Below are 8,455 nucleotides of genomic sequence, written 5' to 3'. Positions count from 1 at the left end.
CTTAACTGCTCGGTCCATCACAGGGAGGATGATCCTGGTCAGATCAGAGTAGCTGCTGTGAGGTGTTGAAGTGTGAGGCCTGAACCAGAGGGGAGCTGCAGGGTGGCCAGGAGGTGGAAGTGGGGATTCAATCTGTTTCTTCTTGTGTTTCTGCTCTGTCTTCTCAAACCTCCAGTCAGTCATGGCAGATGGCCACTTGTACTGAACCAGGTTCTTGTTCTGCTTTAAGTTTCTTCCTGTTAGAGGGGAGTGTTTTCCTCTCCACTGTCACTACATGCATGCTCTATATGAGGCATGGCTGTGCTGATTGTTGCTCTACTCCTTCTGTTGGTCCAGAAGGAGTAGATGCTGCAGGTTACTGACTCAATACAATCTGCTGGGTTTCCTTAACCTGTCATTCACGAGAGGACCCAAATTTGGGTCCTCTCGTGACAGGGGTGTCAAACTCCAGTCCTCAAGGGCCTCTGTCCTGCAACTTTTAGATGTGCCTCTGCTGCACCACACCTGAAAAGAATAATTAGGTCATTAGCAAGGCTCAGGAGAACCGATCTACACAGGGAGGAGGTAATTAAGCCATTTCATTCCACTGTTTTTTACCTGTGGCACATCTAAACACTGCAGGACAGCGGCCTTTGAGGACTGGAGTTTCACACCCCTGTTAATTGTGAATGACAACCTGTGAATGACAGGTTAAATAGAAACTTTTTAACTCATGTGAATAATAAACTGAACTTAATGTACTGTTAACTAGGATCAACTGGAATGTGTGGGTGATTGGATTACATCAGACACCGAATTTGAACTATCTCAGCCTCCAGGGTGAGCAGCATCAGCTGTGTAGCATCATTACCTGAACCACCTGCCTTAACATACAGAACAGAAACTACACCAAAAACATTTGCTAGACCCTTTTTGATTTTGATGGATGTAATTCTCCTTAGAAAATACTAACAATAATAAAAATCGCTGTTCTGTTGCTTCTTCTTTCTTTTTTTTCGCAAGGTGCTGTAACCTTCAATGGCCACAAGAAGGCGCTGCAGATATCACACACACACACAGACATGCCCACTGTCCTGCACAGCAGACAGTGGATGAAACAATCTATGGTGTTAACAGAAAAGACCCTGACAAATAAAGAGCTGAAAAACCAAAAGAAAACCAGAAGTCACTAATTTCCATGACAACAATGTTTGAGATTTACTGTGGCTTTTGACAATAGCAAACACGCCTTATGTGCATCAATGTGTTGCAAAAACACAAAAACAGGTTGTGTGTTAGGTGCTGACCTAACAGACCAAAGCAGCAGACAGACCTTCATCTGTTAGCCACTGAGCTGTTAGCTTTATTCTGTTGAGTCATTCATTCACTTGTTTGTTTGGGATGTGAAGCTTCATATGTACTAATCAGGATGAGGAGGGTGAAGGACACTATGAAGCTGCTGAAATGACTCCACACTACACTGAGTGTTTAATGTATAATTCATGGAAAGCTTTCACATTAAACACACTGAGGCTGGCTGTTTAACACAAAACAACCAACCAGCCAGGGTTCTTGTTGCTCCTTCGAAACCTTGGCAGAGAACCTCATTTCTATAGGAAATGAAGTATATTTGGTCAAAAATAAATGTTTTATATTCTTACATTTTATTTATGTTTACAACCCAATGACAGTGAGACCACAGTAGGGAGGCCTTGAAGGGTTTAAACCCTCTCACAGCAGCTAGCCTGGCATCTCAGCAGTTCAGGCTACCTGCTGTGAAAGATGGATCCCAGCTGATGTACTCACTCATCATCAGATGGACTGATGAGCTACATTCAGTAAGCATACCACACATCTTGATAAGAGCTGACTAACCGGTCTGTTTCACTGTACTTGTGGAGTCTGCAGCAGGACAGTCTTGTTTCATTTCCCATGTCAGAGACTCAACTGTCCTCTAGCTCTCCCAGCTTCCACCTCTTCAGAACATTATGCTGTTTTCTTAAACTTCCCAGATTACAGTTTGAATATTTATTAATATTTGACATTTTGTTGCTCTAAGAGCTTTGTACAGTGTTTAGTAAGGGTCAGGGTAGAGAGAGGTTGGAGGTCACAGCCAGGATGACTGGCTCAGGGATACCCAGCCTCTGTGGATCACCTGGTCTGCAGCTGCACATCGCTGCACAGAGATAGTAATTATCCTCCATGTGTTTTGCTGTATTCATTTTACTTTCTGCATCATTTAACCAAAAGCAGGGGTGTCGCATGGGCCAAAAATGATCGAGTCAAATGGACTGGAGGGCCAAAATTAAAAAAGTTTTTTACCCACTCAACAATAAACTAAATATGCTATACTTAAATTAAACAAATAAAGTAGTCAGATTTGTTGCTGGAAAAGGATGTAATTATTCTAGATCCAAAGCTTAAAAAGAGTTCTGCAGATTTACCTTATTAAGAATTATTTTTTTAGGTATCAACTTTTAAAAAATAGAACACAATTTAATCAATCCCTATGAATAAAATCAAGAATTATGTATGTCACTCTTTCTTTGAAAATGCTTGCTGTATTTACCAAGTTTATTAAATTAATTAAATGCAGATTTGGGTGAAGCAAAGTTTGCTTTTGAGTAAAAGTCACTGGTTTTTCAAAAGAATGCAAAAAGCAAAAAGATTATTTAAAGACGAATCTTTGTGTTATAGTCAATATTTTCTATTGTAAGAAGATTTTACTTGTTTGTGATAATCTTGTCCTAATTAAAGACAGAAAGTCTCTACTTATATAAAATTCTTGTACTAGGTGCCCAAATTTGCATCTTGGACTTTGGACACTCCTGATCTAAAGAGTGAAAAAAGAGTGGAGAAGCAGAACATCTGACACAAAATAAGAAAACTGAATTTTATTTGTGGCTGTAAATCATTTTAAAAGCAGCTCCACATGCAACTTCATTGAGTTTTCATTTTTTTTAAATGTGTCCAGAGGAATTCATGAAATAAAATAAAAATGAAAGCAGGAAGCAAAAGTTGAATTGATGGGAAACAGGATACTTAAGAGAACTGCATGCCAACAGGGGCGGCTCAGCCGTTGGGAACCTCCTGGCATAACCCACTCACCTTTAACAGTGGCGCTCCGTCCTGAAAGCCATGACAAGTGAAAAGATCTGTAGTGGAGCAGAGATGACAAGAGATGTCAGAGAAGCAGAAGAATCCCAGAGAAAAAGGAGTTGGGTCATACTGCACGGCTCTCTGCCCTGGAGCAAAGCTGTCACTGTGGATTCAAGTATGAAGCTTCCACTCTGCTCTTCCTCAAGTGATGGGAGAGATTACCCCCTTCCCCTTCCACAGTCACACCTGACTGCTTTCTAAAGCTCTAAGGGCAGTCATGAGGAAAGGCAGTGCTACAGCACTCTGCTACAGCAGACAGAAACCCATCCATCCATCCATCCATCCATCCATCCATCCATCCATCCATCCATCCATCCATCCATCCATCCATCCATCGTCTGTTCAAAGCTAACCTTAAGACATTTATTTAGAATGGGTTTTAGTACATTAAGTAGTTTGTCATTTCTGTTTCTACTGATGTTATTTTATTTATTTATTTATTTATTTATTTATTTATGTATGTATTTATTTATTTTGGTTTCTTTTCTCACTTTCATCCCTGAACTACTGGAAAAGCACTTTGGTGCAGTTCTCACTGTTATAAAATGCAACATAAATAAAATGTGATTGACTGATTGAAATAATACTGAAGATCCTCTCAAATTGATGTAATCTGAAACAATGCAGGAAAAAAACTGCTTTGATTTGATTGATAAAATAATGTTTAGGCACACAAAAAAATTTTTAAGATTCTTTATATATGTTCCTTGTAGATTTCATATTGAACCTGGAGTCAGTTTCTGCAGCCCATCCATCATGGCTTCTTACACTTCTTACTAGTAGAATATTTTTCCATGGAGATTTCTTCATGCCAGATTCAATATTCTCTTTATTGAAATCAATGGAATCAATGATGTCTGAAATTTTAAAAAGGAAACCATGGACCAGCTGAGCTGCATTATGAAGGAACAAGGTAGAGTTAACAGGATTGAAGGTCATAGTTGAGCTTTCCCTAAACATTTTGTTTATCTCTATGACTGAGTGAGTCGATGAAAATTACACTTTCAAAGATGACAGAAAAATGGTCAGACAGAGCGACATCGATTACAGAGACCGTGGAAATATTTACACCCTTACTAATAATCAAGTGTGTCCTTGGTTGTGTGTTGGGTGTCCAAAATGGTGAGTTAAACCAAAGTTTTGCAGTACATCAGACAGTTTAGCTATTCTTCTGTGTTTCTAGCTCTGTGCCTTGGGCTGTTTTCTCTGGCAGGTGAAGGAGGATCAGCTTATCTGATAACTGATAACTTTGCCTGTGAATTATTTTTAAAGTCACAATTTTTATAATTATATTTACATTATAGACATCATAACTGGATTACTCCAAACCTAAGGACTGGGAGATTTTCTCAATTTTATTTTTACCTTACTTTTCTTCACCTCCAACTTGAACTAGGGCAAAATGCCCCCGTCCGACCCTAAGGACATTAGCAGTATTCTACAAAGACTTCAGTTTTTATAAATGAAGATTCAACGGCTGGAGGTGAACTTTGAGATCAACGCTACCTGTGGAAATGAAACAACTCTTCCTCAAATCAGCAGAGAGGTCGTACACCCCGCACAAAGCAGCTCGCCCCGGATCGCTCAGGGCGCCAAGCCGAAACAAAAGTCTCACACTGCGGATCCCATGAGACGACTAACGGGGAGAACCCCTCACCTGGACAAATCAGCGTGAACGGCTCTGAGCCGAAACCCACCTTCAATGTCAACTCCTGCTCCGCCAAAGAATAGCAAACAAGCAGCTGGAACCAAAACGCCTCCACCGACCCCGCTCCCAAGGACAAAGCGACCAGCCCAAGCCTCAAAACATTCCGACTCCGTGGGAATCCCACTGAAAAACAGATTTTCTGCACTCCAGCCTGAGCCTCTGAGTGAAAACCCACCTTCAAACATCAACAATGAGGCTAAACCAACACATCCACCCCACAAAGCTCCGAAGGACAAAATGACCACCAGGAAAACGAAAGGTATGCCAAGAGTGCTTATTGTTGGAGATGAGACAGTAAATGGAATCAGTCATGTTTGCAATCCCAAGAAAATGAGTGATTTCTTTTCTTGGTGACACTGTATCTGATTTGACTCGCAAAGTGCTTTCTCTAACCACTGATCAGCCAAACATGGCAACTTTAGTTGTGCATGTTGGAGCCAACGATCTGGCAAAGCAAAAATCGGAAATCCTGAAAAAGGACTTTAATATTCTTCTGGACACTTTGGGAAAATTTAAAACGAAGTTATTTCTCAGTGGTCCAATTCCATCGCCTCAATGGGGAGAGGAAAAACACTCCAGGCTGGGCATGATAAACAAATGGCTGATTAAAACCTGCTCTACCAGCTCAGTGACCTCTGGATCTACTGGCAGCGCTTTCACCTCTTTGGAAGAGGACGCAATCTTAACAAACATGGAATAAGGCTGCTCACTGCATACATTTTTCATTTTATCAACAAGAACAGCAATGTGACCATCGCTTCAGAAGAACAGGCTCAAGGATGTCTGACTAGGATGGAACCCTCCGCTTATCAGAAGCAAAGTGTCCCAAAACAAACTGATAAACATCGACTGGGGACAGAATGACTGGTTCTCCTCCTCCTTCCCCCATTCCTCTCTGCTCCTACACTCACTCGCAAGATACCTTTGAAGAAATGTCTTCCGGACCAGAGTTTCTCAAATTTACGGATTGAATGGATCAACAGGTTTGCCTCGGCACGACTCTCCTTAGCGCTAACATAGCAGACCTCACTTCATCTAAGCCACCTGCCTCTGACCTCCCTGAGGATCCAGCGCTCTGAGACCAGGGTCCAGATATTATCTTTACACCCGTCTTCCTCCAGAATGTGTCTGGCCCCCCGACTTTGCATAGCAGGACATTACCTGTCCGGATCACTACAAGAAAAGTTACAAAAAGCAGCGGTCTTAATTCAAACCTCAGACTGATCCCCTGCCTACAGGAACCTCAGACTGAAGAACTTTCAGCCTCCAAGTCACTTAAACTAGCTCTTTTAAACACCAGATCTCTTTGTGCTAAAGCTCTATTAATTAATGATTTCATCACCGAGCATAATATTGAGGTTTTATTCCTGACAGAAACATGGCTGAATGACAATAATGAACCAATCATACTAATTGAATCAGTGCCTCCTAAGTACAATTTTTTAAGTGAGAATAGAAAACACAAAAAAGGAGGAGGCGTGGCTTCAATATTTAAGAATACCATGAACTGTAGTAAAATCTCTTTGGGTCATTTTACGTCTTTTGAGTATCTTGGAATTGAGGTAAAAGGCCACAAACGAACTTTGACACTAACTTTATACAAAACTCCAACATATGTGGAAAATTTCTTTATGGACTTGAATGAACTTCTATCTCTCATATGCATTGATTATGATTGTTTAATAATTGTCGGTGATTTCAACATTCATGTTGACAACCCCCAAGACCGAGGGGCAAAAAAGCTCTGTAATATATTAGAGAGTTTTGGTTTAACACAACATGTCAAACAAGCAACACACTCATGGACACACACTGGACCTGGTTATCAGTAAGGGTGTGAATATTTCCAATGTCTCCGTAACTGATGTCGCCCTGTCGGATCACTTTGCTGTTATCTTTGACTGTTCTTTATCCGTTAACCCACTTGGACAAACAACTACTATCACAAAACGTACTTTCACAGAAAACACAGCAGAAACATTTAATCAAATCTACTCTTCTTCCTCACCCTTAAGCTATAATAATGTACATAAGTTGGTAGATGATTTTCAGTGCAAACTTTCAGATATTGATTACATTGCCCCCATTAAAGTGAAGGCTGTGACTGGTAGGAAGAAATCTCCATGGAGAAATGCACAAACAGTTAAAATCTGCAAGACAACTCTGCCGTAGGGCCGAACGGAAATGGTGTAAAACTCAACTGCATGTTTATTATGACATCTACAAAGAAAGACTATGTATCTATCACACAACACTAAAACATGCAAGAGAGGCTTTCTTTGCAGATGTCATAAACAAAAACACTAACAATGCTCGAGCTTTATTTGCTACTGTTGACAGGCTCACAAACCCTCCTATGATGTCACCACCTGAACTTCAATCTAAGGCCTGCAACAAGTTTTCCAGTTACTTTTCAGAGAAAATTCAAAAGATCAGAGGACTAATCTGCACATCCACTCCAAAGCCAGTACCACTGCTGGGCCCAAGCAAAACAAATGCAGGAAAAATGACCCAATTTCAACTACTTCATTATAAAACTCTCGAAGAAATTATAAGTCAATTAAGCTCCAGTTCCTGCTGTCTGGCTGTCCTACCCTCACATTTCTTTAAGAAAGTCCTGCCTGTCGTTGCTAATGATCTGATCCAAATAGTAACTCATCGCTCTCTTCAGGTGTTTTCCCCCAGGATTTGACAACAGCAGTTATCAAACCACTGATAAAAAAGAACAATCTGGACAAATCACTACTGCAGAATTACAGGCCGACCTCTGACCTCCCATTCATCAGCAAAGTTATTGAAAAAGCAGTTTTTAAACAATTAAATAACTTCCTAACAATAATGAATCGCTTTGACTCCTTCCAGTCTGGTTTTCGTGCTCACCACAGCACGGAGTGTTCAATGACATCCATATAAATACAGACAGTGGGAGAACCACAGTGCTGGTTCTGTTGGACCTCAGTGCAGCTTTCGACACTGTTGACCATGACATTTTACTGAATCGACTGGAGAGTTGGGTCGGACTCTCTGGTCCAGTGCTCAACTGGTTTGAATCTTGCATAAAGAACAGGGATTTCTTTGTTTCAATCAGAAACTTCTCATCAGAGAGGTCACAGGTCACATGTGGGGTACCCCAAGGTTCAATCCTAGGACCTCTCCTATTCAATATTTATATGCTCCCACTAGTTCAGGTTATAACAGGAAATAAAATTAGCTACCATAACTACGCGGATGATACACAGCTCTACATCATAATGTCACCAGGTGACTCTGAACCCATCCAATCACTGAACAGATGCTTAGAACAGGTAAATATGTGGATGTGCCAAAACTTTCTCCAGCTGAACAGAAACAAAACTGAAGTTATTATCTTTGGACCTAAAGAGGAGCGAACTAGAATCAATGCACAGCTACAACTGAAAACCAGCGATCTGACCGAAACCTGGGAGTAGTGATGGACTCTGACCTGAACCTTCAGAGCCACATTAAGACAGTCACAAAGTCGGCCTTCTATCACCTGAAGAACATCTCCAGGATTAGAGGACTTTTGTCTCAGCACGATCTAGAGAAACTAAAGTCCTACGGGGTTTAGAGTCCAAGTTTCAACTAACA

The sequence above is a fragment of the Poecilia latipinna genome, unplaced genomic scaffold (assembly GCF_001443285.1).
Source record: "Poecilia latipinna isolate Pla-1442-1.1 unplaced genomic scaffold, P_latipinna-1.0 Scaffold1711, whole genome shotgun sequence".
Lineage (NCBI taxonomy): Eukaryota > Metazoa > Chordata > Actinopteri > Cyprinodontiformes > Poeciliidae > Poecilia > Poecilia latipinna.
This window is presented reverse-complemented; position numbering follows the sequence as displayed.